The sequence below is a fragment of the Elephas maximus genome, chromosome 19, assembly GCF_024166365.1.
Source record: "Elephas maximus indicus isolate mEleMax1 chromosome 19, mEleMax1 primary haplotype, whole genome shotgun sequence".
NCBI lineage: Eukaryota > Metazoa > Chordata > Mammalia > Proboscidea > Elephantidae > Elephas > Elephas maximus.
The window spans coordinates 44,525,152-44,538,029 of NC_064837.1; the positions used below are offsets into that span (position 1 = coordinate 44,525,152).

At 44.1% G+C, this 12,878-nt stretch overlaps 1 long non-coding RNA gene across 1 annotated transcript; it reads right to left on the bottom strand.

The window, feature by feature from the left end:
• Window positions 1-4,054: 4,054 nt before the first annotated feature.
• Window positions 4,055-6,910, bottom strand: LOC126062615 (uncharacterized). Its single transcript, XR_007514109.1, has 3 exons — window positions 6,843-6,910; window positions 6,673-6,745; window positions 4,055-4,148 (listed from the first exon to the last, which is right to left on the bottom strand). It is a non-coding gene; the product is annotated as an uncharacterized LOC126062615 (long non-coding RNA).
• Between the last annotated feature and the right edge of the window lie 5,968 nt (window positions 6,911-12,878).

Sequence of the window (12,878 nt, forward strand, 5' to 3'; positions counted from 1 at the left end):
AGCAGCCAAACTCTTAACCACTGTGCCACCAGGGTTTCCCAACCTCCAGGAGGAAGGGTTAAAAATCCAATGTATGCTGAGTGAATTAAGTCAATCACAAAAGGACAAATATTGTACGAGGCCACTACTGTAAAAAACTCATGAAAAGGTTTACATACAAAAAGAAATAATCTTTGATGGTTATGAGGGAGGGGAGGGGTGGGGATGGAAAAAACACTTAATAGACAATAAATAAGTGGAAACTTTAGTGAAGGGTAAGACAGTACACAATACTGGGGAAGCCAGCACAACCTGTACAAGGCAAGGTCATGGTAGCTCCATAGATACACCCAAACTCCCTGAAGGACCAAATCGCTGGGCTGAGGGCTGTGGGAACCATGGTCTCAGGGAATATCTAGCTTAACTGGCATAACATAGCTTATAAAGAATATGCTCTACATTCTACTTTGGTGAGTACTGTCTGGGGTCTTAAAAGCCTGTGGGCAGCCATCTAGAGTACTGCACCCGTCTCACTCCTTTGGGAGCAAGGAAAACATAGAAAACTAAAGATACAAGGGGAAGGATTAGTCCAAAGGACTAATGGACCACAACTACCATAGCCTCCACCAGGCAGAATCCAGTACAATGAGACGGTGACCAACTACTACTACTGACTGCTCTGACAGGGATCACAATAGAGGATTCTGGACAGAGCTGGAGAAAAATGTAGAACAAAAATTCTAATTCAAAAAGAAAGTCCAGACTTGCTGGCCTAACAGAGACTGGAGAAACCATGAGAGTATGGCCCCAGGACACCCTTTCAGCTCAGTAATGAGGTCACTCCTGAGGTTCACCCTTCAGCCAAAGATTGAATAGACCCATGAAAAAAACAAGACTAAAGGGGCACACCAGCCCTGGGGCGGGGACTAGAAAGCACGAGGGGACAAAAAAACTGGTAATAGGGAACCCAGGATTAAGAAGGGAGAGTGTTGACATGCGATGGGGCTGTTAACCAGAGTCATAGAACAATGTGTGTACTAACTGTTTAATGAGAAACTAGTTTGTTCTGTAAACCTTCATCTGATGTACAATAAAATAATAAAAATCCAATGCAGTCAATCTGTCAGGAGTAGTTGGGGTCAAAGTTCCATGTAATGTGGCCCCTTTTACAGCAAGACAAATGGACCAACCTTTGTCAACTTCTGCAAGCAGTGTAAGTTTTCTATCAGGAACATAGAGTTTCTACTTTGTAAAAGGCAGCTCTTTCTCCTTCACTGCCAGAGAAATTCAGAGTTGTGAATCCACTCACATGGTTTTAAGACACTCTACTTTGACAAACAGGTCCTGAATTTTGGTGGGGCTTCTCAGGCAGCCCTGCTGGCTGGCAACCGAAGACACTAAGAACATGACCTTTAACTCACTATTCAACAAGACATCACTATACAGTGAAAATTCTGGACATCAGAGGTATTTTCTAACACTTTATAAACATTCACAGTTCAAACATGTAACACATTTTAGTATCAGTTACACATTTTTAAAACAATGCATAGTGAATTAGCTGGAGCCTCACCTGTAAAGTTACTTTAGCTTTTTTTTTTTCTCCTCTCTTCATTGTAAGTTTTTTGCCCAAACTTCTTTAGGCACTTCCTTACAGAAACACAGACCAAAGAATTTTAACACAGGCAGCTACACAGTAGCTGGAAGCTCAGGGAAGACGGTAAGGAGGATGCAGAGGGAGCCACTTGTACTAGGAAGCACAGTTTTACACTCACTTTTCGTTTTTGTGGCCATTCACTCGGCCTCAAATGCCCTTTTAACAACTTAAGGTACCAAACAACCAGCTGGCTTCAATCCTACCTCTACTGTTGGACCGCCAAACTTTTACCAACAGATAAGCATAATGCTATCAGATCCCAGGAGTCCTATCCCCTAACTCAGCCTGCATAGCCCCTGAATAGGTAGGACAGTTGGAGGATTCTACTCCTCCCCTGCCGTCCTCCCCTTAGGTGAGGGCTGCACTCCCAGGCCTTGGACAATGTATATTATCCCCTTGTGGTGAGCACAAATGAAAAATGGGCTTGTTGAGGACCGTATCTCCCAGTAATTAGTTGATCTTATCCAGTGATGAGATCACAAACTCTTATTTACTTTCACGGCAGATAGGATAAACATGAATAGAGTAAGATTCATCGTGGGGTCAGTCTCCCTCAGACCTTCATCCCAGGGGTAGCTGACACAGGAAATCTCTTCTGCATACATAAGGCTCCGAGTTTATGTTGCAGGTGAAAGACCATGAGACAAAGGGGTTTTATACTTCACAGTGCATGGAAACAAGCAAATGGGTAAGACGAAAGGGCCTTGTTCAGGTGTACCTGGCCTGACCATCCTGTTGCCAAGCTTTGTTCAAATTTAAACAGCCTGGTAATGCTGTGTTCATCGGTGCATGACTAGAAAGAACTTTTCCCCTACTCGTTACAGGATTAAATTACTTTAGTACAATTAAGCAATCATAGGTTGTCTTAGAGAAATTTATTCTGAGTTCAGAACAAGGAGGAAGCTTTTCCTGACAAGCAGAGAAGACTAGGAGAGAGACCCAATTAGGGGTATTGAGAGAGTGGTCTGTCTTTACGATTCCTATCCAGCCTGCCTAAGCTGAGGCCTTGGGCTCATCTGATCCCAAGGCCTCAGCTTAGGCAGGCTGGATAGGAATCGTAAAAACAGACCACTCTCCCAATACCCCTAAACCTGGCCCATGCAGCTTGAGTCTTCTTTTAAGGGCACTGTAATTTTTTGCGCCCTGTGCTGGATGCCAAATTTGTCAAGTTCACACTCAAGGTAAAACAAGACCAAGACCAAGGTCTGATTGACTTGATCAATAAAGATACGACAAGCCATTCTTAGATTTAGAAAGTTTATTACTGACATAACCCATTGCCATTGAATGGATTCTGACTCAGGGCAACCGCGTATGTTAGAGAGTAGAATTGCTCCATAGGAGTTTCTTGGCTGTAATCTTTACAGAAGCAGATTGCCAGACCCTTCTTCTCTGGTACCACTGGCTAAGTTCAAACCACCAAACTTTAGTCTACTAGTCAAGCACAAACTGCATCACCCAGGGACCTTACTCATATACCTTACATAGACAACCAAAAGAATAAGCCAAAGGTTCTCAGCAATCCTGCTCCTCCACACCAAAAAAGGATGACACTGAAGCAAAAGGGGCCCAAAAGTTGCAACATGAGTTGTGGGATACCTGTTGCTTAGGTGCCAATTCTAGACTCCAGCTAAGCAATTTTATATACTGCAGCTCTGTTCTGAGGGGGACACAGCGTAGAGCCTCATGCCTCATCAGAACATAGAAGGGGATGAGAAACTCTCCCTCTCAGGAAAGAGAGGGATGAAGGTAGCAGATGACCTCCCTCTCTGGGAGTCACAAGGCATTCTGCCAAGACTCAGCTAATCTGAAGTTCGAGCCTTCACCTGTATAAAGACCCGCTGCCGTTGAGTCGATTCCGACTCATAGCGACCCTATAGGACAGAGTAGCTTTTGGTTAGCAGCTGTAGCACTTACCTACTACGCCACCAGGATTTCCTTCACCTGTATAGATGTATAGATACATGCAAAGTCACCATGGCACCATGACAGGGATATAGAAATGAACAAAACAAAGATCCTTACTTGCATGGAGCTTAGTTTCTAGTGAGGGATGGAGGAATCAAGTTAGAAGCCAGAATGGTGGACGAAGGAGGAGGTGTAATTGGAACACAGCATGAGGGGGATTTCTGGGTAGCTGGTAATGTCCTTTTTCTTGACCTGGTATTGGTTACACGAGTGGATTTACTTTGTAATAATTCATTGATTAATTCACTTACGATTTATGTACTTTTCTGTGTTTGTGAAGTTTGGGAGTCCCCAAGACCATTCTCACTTCTGACACCAACTGCAAGTTCAGAGGTCCCCAAGACCACCGTCAGGTTCAATAATTCACAGAACTCACTGAAAGCTGTTACACTCATGGTTATAGTTTATTACAGCAAAGGGATACAGATTAAAACCAGTCAAGAGGTGCATGGGGCAGAGACCAGGAGAGTTCCAAGCGCAAAGCTTCCAGTTGTCCTCTCCCAGTAGAATGAATCATGGACAACGCCAACTTCTCCCAGCAATGCTGTGTGACAATACGCACATGGAAATGCCAACCAAGGAAGCGCACCCAAGCCATGGTGTCCAGAGTTTTTTACTGGGGCTCAGTCACAGAGACATGGTTGACTGACCATGTCGTTTATCTTAGTTTTCAGCCTCTACATAGGTGGAACTGATAGCACTTGACCCAAAGCCCCCGCCACAAATCACATTGTTAGCATAGACTATCTGCCATGGCTTAATGTCCCCCGATAAAGATACTTTCATGGGGCAGGACATCCCAAGGGTTTAGATATTAATCCCCCAGGAGCAGAGGGCAAAGGCCAAGTCTCTCATTGTGCAAAGTTAACTCTTTACCGAACAGTGTTATGCTTAAATAAAACAGTAAAAGTAAAATATATAAATTAGCATATAATATAGTGTATATGTACGTGTGTACGTGTGTGTATATATATATACAGACATAGTATGTCGGACAGTGGTAAATGCTGGAGACAAAATTCAAACTGAGAGAGGGAACAAGCATGTTAAGTTTGGGAAAGGAGCTGCAGTTTTAAGTAGTGTGGTCAGGGAAGGCCTCTCAGAGGGTGAAATTTCCAGAACGGCCTAACAATGATAATCTTGCCCTACCTACCATCACCAGCTTTCAGCTCAGGCCTCTTGCTGCCATCTCCCTTGCTTTTTCTCTCCATTTTTTTTTTTAATCACTTTTTAAAAATTAGTATCTATATATAGTCTCATCATAAGCATGCTCACACATTCCTCAGCTGCCTCCCCCAACCCTAACATGTTTTAATTCTGGGTTATCATAGATATAATTTCTTTTTCTTTGGTCTTATTTTTGTTAAGACAGCAAACTCTCATGTATCTCTTGCAGTTATCTCCTGGATTTGTCTCTCCTCTTATTTAAGTATTTCACTCAAAACTATTTTCATTTTTGGCAAGCTATGTCTGGATGTTAGCCTAGTGTCTGAATGCTAGCACATCTATATCTATCCTCTATCTCCGTGTTTCTTTTCTACTTTATATCACTTTCTTCCTTTTTTTTTTTTTTTTTTCACTCTGAAGATTTCATCACTGAGGTCCTCTGATTCTCTAATTCAGTCTCTGGCTATATTCATTCTGCTATTTAGTCCATTATTCCATCTATTATGTTCTTCTCTCAGCTATATTTCCAAACCTAGTATTTCTTTTTCTGTTTGTTTTCTTCTTAAAGGCTCATGATTTTGATGTGTTTATTAGGCTAATATTTTAATTATTAGGTGTGCATTCTAATATTTGTCATCCCAGTGCAATTTGTAATTCAGTATGATTTTTTAAAAATAGTTCTACTCATTAAATCTTTTTTAGCCTGTGAGTTCATTTTCCCCTGGGTATTGGGCTACTGTGGTAGGCAATGCATGTGGCGGTAGGCCAGGCCCTAGTCCGTGCAGGTGATTGAGCCCTACTAGGGTGGACAGCCACAGGCAGCAAACACCAGTCAATCCTCCCCAGCCCACAGAACTCCTCGGCAAAAACCTTCCTGGAAAGGTAGCTGGGATGAGATGATCATCCTCAGGTCTTTGCTGAAATTCCACCCTCTGATGCCTTTCATGACCACCCTATTCAAAACTGTAGCTCCTTCCCCACCTCTGCAGGTTTCACCCGTTTGGGAGGGGACGAGTGGGCCATCTATATAATTATGTAACTTCAAATTGAGGAAGAATAGCCATTTTGACAATATTTTTTCATTCTAGATTATTACTCAATTTTTTTTAATCTTTGAGGATTTCTATTTTTCCTCAATGTAACCCATACCAATTTCTCCCTAAGATTATTCCTGGGTTATTTAATAATTTTTGTTAGTACCGTGAATGGAATGTCTTTTAAATTTTTACTTGCAACTTCGTTTTGTGTTTTTCCTTAGGATATTTATATTTAAATGTCCCTTCACTGAACTGATTTCTTCATTACTACTATTTATCAATGAACTGTTTTTGGATTTCCTGAAAAATGCAATCATTTTAGTTGCGTACTGCTTGCTGGCAGTGTTGTGCTCTGATGTCAAAGTGGATCACTGGCATGAAGTGCTGGCTACAGATCCTGAAGAGGGAGCCCCGCATAAAACACAGCATTTCTTCCAGAACCAAAAACAAGTTGCCACTGAGCCGATTCCGACTCATAGTGACCCTGTAAGACAGAGTAGAACTGCCCCATAGGGTTTCCAAAGAGCGCCTGGTGGATTCGAACTGCTGACCTTTTGGTTAGCAGCCAAGCTCTTAACCACTGCACCACCAGGGCTCCTCTTCCAGAACAGATGCCACCATTTCCCGACCAGGTTCAAGTTGGCTCTCCATTTCAAGGGTCACGTCATATGCTACCCCCTACCTGAAGGACTGAAAACCTTGGAATGGACAGTTGTTCAGCCCCAGGGATTAGCTTAGGCTCTGCAAACAATATGAAATGGATCTCTCTGAAGTGGCAATGTGTAGAATGGCAAAATGTTGCTCAGGGCTGGGAAAACAGGCCAATGAGTGGAAGCAACAATGGGGAACAAATCAAAGACTCACCTGGGCATCTTGGAATGGTCCAGTTATGAGTGACAGAATGAACAGCAAATCCTTCAGGAAGTGGTGATATTGGCTAGATGCAAAGCAATGGAAAAGTGGTCAATGGGTAGATTCGGTTGTAACTGGAATGTGGCCATCAGAAGCTGGGGCCCAGAGGAAATCACACTCACCAGTGGGGCAAGGGATGCGGGAAGGTCCCACAGTGGGCCATAGGAAGATTCTTCACCAGAGGAGACCTTCAGTAACAGATTCAAGTGCAAAGAGGTGAGGGGTCAGCAATGCAAACTGGGAAATCTGGATCAGAATCACAGGCTTGGAAGGGAGCATTCAGAGAGGACAGGAGTGGAGAGCCAGAGGGCAAATGCATGGTATACATCTGTCCCTAACCCCAGAACTCTTCTAGCCAGGTGCCAGAAGCTATGTCTTGGGACCACCTTCTCCTTCCCCACTGACCAGAACCTTTATAATCATCATCGTGATGACTGAATTAGGGTTAGAAATGGTGTTGATCTTCCTCACGAAGGACTGTTGCATTGCCTCCAATATAAGTGCAAACACCTGTGCTGTTGGCTATATCTTTATTCAACCGAATAAAGCTGGGTGAGGGGGGACTCTGTGGCTGAAATGGGAGTCTTAATCTTTTCTCAACATAAAGGTTTTTTTTTGTTTGTTTTGCAAAGATTTTGATTAGCTGTATTGTTAACAGTACAGATTCTGGAACAAAATGGTCAATGTAACTTTGGTAGCATAACCTCTCTGATCCTCAGTTCCTTCATCTATTAATGGGAATAATTAAAAATTTGTTTCAGGACTGTTGTGAGGATTAAATAAATAATCCATCAAATAAAGCCTTTAATGCATTGTAAGCTCTCAATAAATATTGGCCATTATCAGAAATAGACATCCATGGAGTTCCATTCCCATTGTTAGCCATCTAAGTATTTCTGCAACAAGGCAGGGAACAAAGAAATATACACTTCAGATACAAAGCTTCCACCGACTAGAAAGGCAGCTCCCAACACTGATCGAATGGTTTGGGAAGGTATAATTAATTTCACCACCAAGTGTAGTCCAGTGACATTAAGCCATTCAGATTCACGTTTAAACTTTTCAAACAAGATTGGGTTAAGTAGGAAAGAAAAAGAAAGGAAGTGGGGAAGAGGGTGGGAAGGAGGAAAAAAAGGAGAGCTACCAGGTTAGAGCAGGTGTCATGAAGACTGACACACCTTCATCACCTCCGGTGCAGCTATTGCTCTGAATAGTGATTTTGTGACCTTTTAATGGTGGAGAGGCCTTATTCCAAACACCTAACCCCCTGCCCCCAATACGCAAAGCACAATAAGAGCAGGGCACCATTTAAAAACCACTGCTGTATTGCTGTCCTGTAAATGCAAGAAAAGTATCTACTTTGTGCTTGAGTGACTTGGGTCCATGGGAACCAGGGCTCTTGCGCTGAAATCGAACCCTGAAGATCCAAGCATCTCAGCTCCCAGACCCAGAAAACCCTCCCCGAGACACAGACACACTCAGCTTTCAATATGTTTCCTTTTATTCTGAAATTTAAACAGTAGAATAAAGTGGTTTGTGATTGAAACAACCTTCACGGAAAAGAACACTGGAGTGCTCGACCGTCCATCAAAAGAATAAATTCCAAAAGTCTGAACCAGCTGCCCCACCTCCCAGGGACAAAGTAAAGAACAGATGAAACGGTGGGAGGAAGGGTACAATCAAAATCCAGGTGGTGGTGGCTGGTAGATTTCCAGAAAAGTACAATATTCAAAGTCGCCGCAATTACAGAATAGGGTAGCACTTATTTTTAAAAAACAATCACAAGCAGGAGTACCCCCCTCCAGCCCTCACCCTGATTCACATTCACAAAAAAAAAACTGTTCTCTGAGTAAATAGACACCAATTCACTTCATCTCAGGGGAGGGTGCTCTTTTGGCTTACTCTGGGGTTCCTAGGACCAGGATCAAGATTGTAGAGAAAGGGGGACCACAGGGGTGGCAGAGGATATTATTCACTATGCGAACTCATTACCTGCTGAAATTCATTTTGAACACCTTTACATAGCAGTGAGTTATATAAATTTTGCACAGAAAGGTTACAAATGACCCCCCAAACCCCACTGGGGGAAATGGTGAGTAAAGACTTAGCCCAATACACACAAAGTCTTAGTTCTTTGTGGGGGGAACTGAAGTCACCTGGCTGGAAGGAGGAACGGTGAGAAGCACAGGTAGGACTCATTGGCAGACACAGGGTTGGGGGTGAGGCAGGCCAGGGGGCAGACTGTGAAAGCTGTACCTGTTAGAAGAGCACATTATCTTAAACAAGTGAAGAAAATCACCAAAGAGTGAAACTTATTCACGGGGGAAAAAGAGGAAAGCTTGGGGGAATTAAAATAATCCAGTGGTCACTGGAAAATGTCTCCCTTTTTTTTTTTTTTTTTTTTAATTTTTTTACCTTTTTTTTTTTTTTGTTTAGTTTTTTTTTTATTTTATTTTTTGGAAAGTATTTTTAAGGTAATATTTTTTTTCCTTTGGAAAAAGAAATCTTTTTCCCCCCTAACCTAAGCAAGTGGAGTTGCCACTACCTAATTTATCTCTATTGTTTAGCTAAGAGGTAGATAAAACAAAAGTGAAATGGGACTTCTATGAGGAGGTCCATTAGAAGGTGGGGAGGGGCTGGGATGGCCCACTGGAGCTTCCCGACTACACACACAGCCTGAGCAGGTCCAGAGGACCAGGTCCCGGACTCTCACGGCAAAGGGTCCTGCACCACCTCTTCTCCTACCAGAGCCCACTGTCCCCTTGAAGACTAAGAAGGTGGGGCGGGGGGGCTGTGCAGGTGGAGCATCTCAGAGAGACCCTGTTCAAGAGGTCTTAGATCTGGCTTCCCCAGGCTTCCTGACTTTGGGGCTAAGTGGTGAGTTCGAGGCCAAGCCCCAGCTCTCACTCCAACTAGCCCCCTCTGGTGGAAGGGAGGGGGCAATTCCTTTCCTCACCATCTGGTCCAACAGAGCTATAGCAGGTGACAGAGGGACAAGCTGGAGGGAAAGGAGTGAAAAATGGGACCCCGGGGCAAGGATAGGGAGAAAAGGGAAGACTTGATGGCCAGCCCTCCCAACCCATTCGGTATGAGTGGGGGAATCCTGGCAGGCCTGCCTGTTCCCCAAGGACAAACCTTTCATGGCACAAGCCTCAACTCACTTCTCCTGGCTGGGATTCATTCTATAGGATTCATACCCTTATGCCTGAGTCCCTGCCCTTGGCTCCGATCTTACTGTAAGGATTGAGGTAGTTAATCCATTTATACTCGTAGTATCCATCACCTGTGGTTACTCAAAACACATGCTCCCAAGGAGCTTCCTGCTATTTCATTTAAGAAAAAAAAATTCTTTTGTCAGTCCAGATTCAACCATCCTAAGGCGCCAGTCATGGCATTATCAGACTGTGCCCCAGTGAGGTGCACAGGTCAGGGTCAGGGCTCTTGCCCTCACCCACTCAACCACCTTCAGTCATGAGGCCTCCTCCCTGCCCTGCACCCCATAGAGAAGCCTGATGTATCCGAAGGAAAGACACTGAAGTTTTTTAGCTGGTGTTACTCTAAGCCTGAATTCAAGAGAAATGTTCTGCATCTAAATCATTGAGATACTTGGAAGAAAAATGGCTTTTATGTCCCCTGGCATTGCTGAGGATTTTTCTTCAATCTTCCTGTAAGTACTGTGTCAGGCTGGGCTGTTTTCCTTCTACCAGTTTTCAGCGAACAGGCAAACCAGTTGTATGGCTTGAATGTCAAAGCCACTAGGATCTCCTCATAAACACTTCAGGGGAAAAAAAGGAAGAGATCCCCCATCTCTGGATGAGAGATGGAAGGCAAGCGTTGTCTAGAGGTGCCAGCTTCTTTTGTGAAGCAGGAAGGCTCAAGTGGTTCCCCAGGGGCTCTGTGAGGTAGTTATATAGCACTGCTGTTTCTCCATTTGGCAGAGGGTATGTCTGGGGTGGGAGGAGGGGAAGGCACCCTTGAGAGCTAACTGATGCCCCTCCTCACTGCCAGTCTGCCAGGCCTGAAGGGAACCTGCGGTGCTATCTCTACAGTGGGGGCAGGGGATTGAGGGCAATCCCACAAGGAGGAGCTTGACTATGTGGAGCCCCAAACTTCCCCTCCTTCCCCAAAGTGCAACCAGGACCCCTTTCTTAGCTCCCTACCCCTTGGCAAGTATCCCTCCCAAGTCCCTCAGGAGACTCAGAAGGAAAGGGACTTGTCTTTAGCTTGCTCTGCTTCCAGGAGCCCTCCCCTCTCAGGCAGCCCAGGTACATGTTGAAAGATGGCTATTGCTTTGATATCAGAAACGGCCTCTCTCAGCCTCTGTCTGTCTGTCTTTGGCACAGAGGAAAACGGACACATAGAATCAACTGGAGTATTTTCCTCCAGTGTTCTCTGGGTTTTACATGGGGTCTTTTCTGCCAATCGTGAGGCATAAATAAGAGAATAGCTCCCAACTGCCCCTGGAAGCAGAGAGCTTAGGGAAAAAAAAAAGATTCCTAAAGACTGGGAGGAGGGGAGGAAAGAGCAGAAGGGTGATAAAACTCCCTGTCCCTAAAAATGGCTATCTCCTACCCAGACCCCTTGACAGGAGCTGAGTCCACAACCCAAACCAAAAAAGGCAAACAGACCCTCAAGGGGATTAAAGCCATTAGGTGTAACTGGCAGATGCAGCTTCAAAGCAAGTTAGTGATCAAACCATTTTGGTTTTTTATGTGTTTCAAAGGAAAAAAAAAAAATCCTAAAGAGATGGTCCTTTCTTAAAAAATATGTATGTAGCACATATATATATACATATCTTAAGAGTACAGAAGTGTTTTTTTTTTTTTCCCAAAGCCACTTTTCTCAAATTATATCATTCAAATCTCCCAAGTGCTTTTCGCTACAGCTTGTGATCTCACTAAGGAAATGGAGGTGCTGTGCAGGAGGGCAAGGAGTTGCCCCAAGACCTTGCCTGTGGGTCAAAGGAGGACCCACAGAAACAGGCCCTTCATCCTGCTAAACCTTAACCACCAAATCATACTCCTTTTGCTTCCTGGTAGTGTAACTTCCCCGATTTTCCTGCTGGGCAAAGAAAAACGATGAGTGAAGCCTTGCCTAATCCAATTAAGTTTTATAGTTCCGTGCCACGCTTCCTTAAAGCTGGTCTCTTCTGGGAGTTGGATCAGCCAAAGGATAAAGCGAGCTTAAGGTGTGAAGGGAGCAGGATCCCAAGGAAACTGAACACTGCAACAATCACATTTCAGGTACTGTGGGAATTTCTCTCTCTCTTTTTTTCTTCTGATGATCATTTGAACCAGATTATCAAAGCATGCTTGCTGCTGGAACTTCACTTTAAATCACTAAACGGCCGACGTCTGAATGTTTGTTCTCTGCTTTATTCTGAGATAAAGCATAGAGAGCCAGAGATGGAAAGTAACTGGGAGACCCTTTCTGAGGTTAGAACAGATGGGAAGCGTAATTATACTGGCCTGATATTATCCCTAAATGCTTTCCTGCTTCCTCCTTTCTTTGGGGTAGACCGTTCTGGGCACTACAAAGGAATGGCATGGGGAGAAGGCAATAAGACCACGCACGAGGCAGGAACCTGTCCTCGGTCATGATGTAACAGCCTGCCCCCTCTTGCCACCCACCACCCTAAATCAAGAATTCCCTACATTTGATCCACTTTTAGGATCAATCAGATCAACTGAAAGAAGATAGGGAGATGGGGGGAGGGAGGCAGTTGTCTATCTGTTTGCCCACTGGTCTATGGATATAAACCAAGAAGAACAGCAAGATGGGATTGAAGTGAAACAAGCAAAAATGAAAAGCATTCCAATGACAAACCAGATGGACCTCTCGGAAAGTGAGAGGGTGGCCTTGTCTTTCTTCCATGAATGGAATTTTGGCTCCCATATTTTTGGACAGAGAAATATAGATTTTTTTAAGGGTATATTTTTAGTTATTATTTCTCTCCTCGATAAAACGGAGGCAATATTTTTAAAATATCTCGACAGCACCTCTGGTGGGAAAGACTGGCTGGGATGTCCTTTAACCAAAGCGGGAGAGAGGGAAGAAGGTTAAGGGCCTATTGTTGGGCGCTGTTGTTTTGCCCTTGGGGGCCCCGCAGCTCTGCTAGGCCTTCTAATCCTATCAAGTAGGATTTTCCAGCAGGGGCC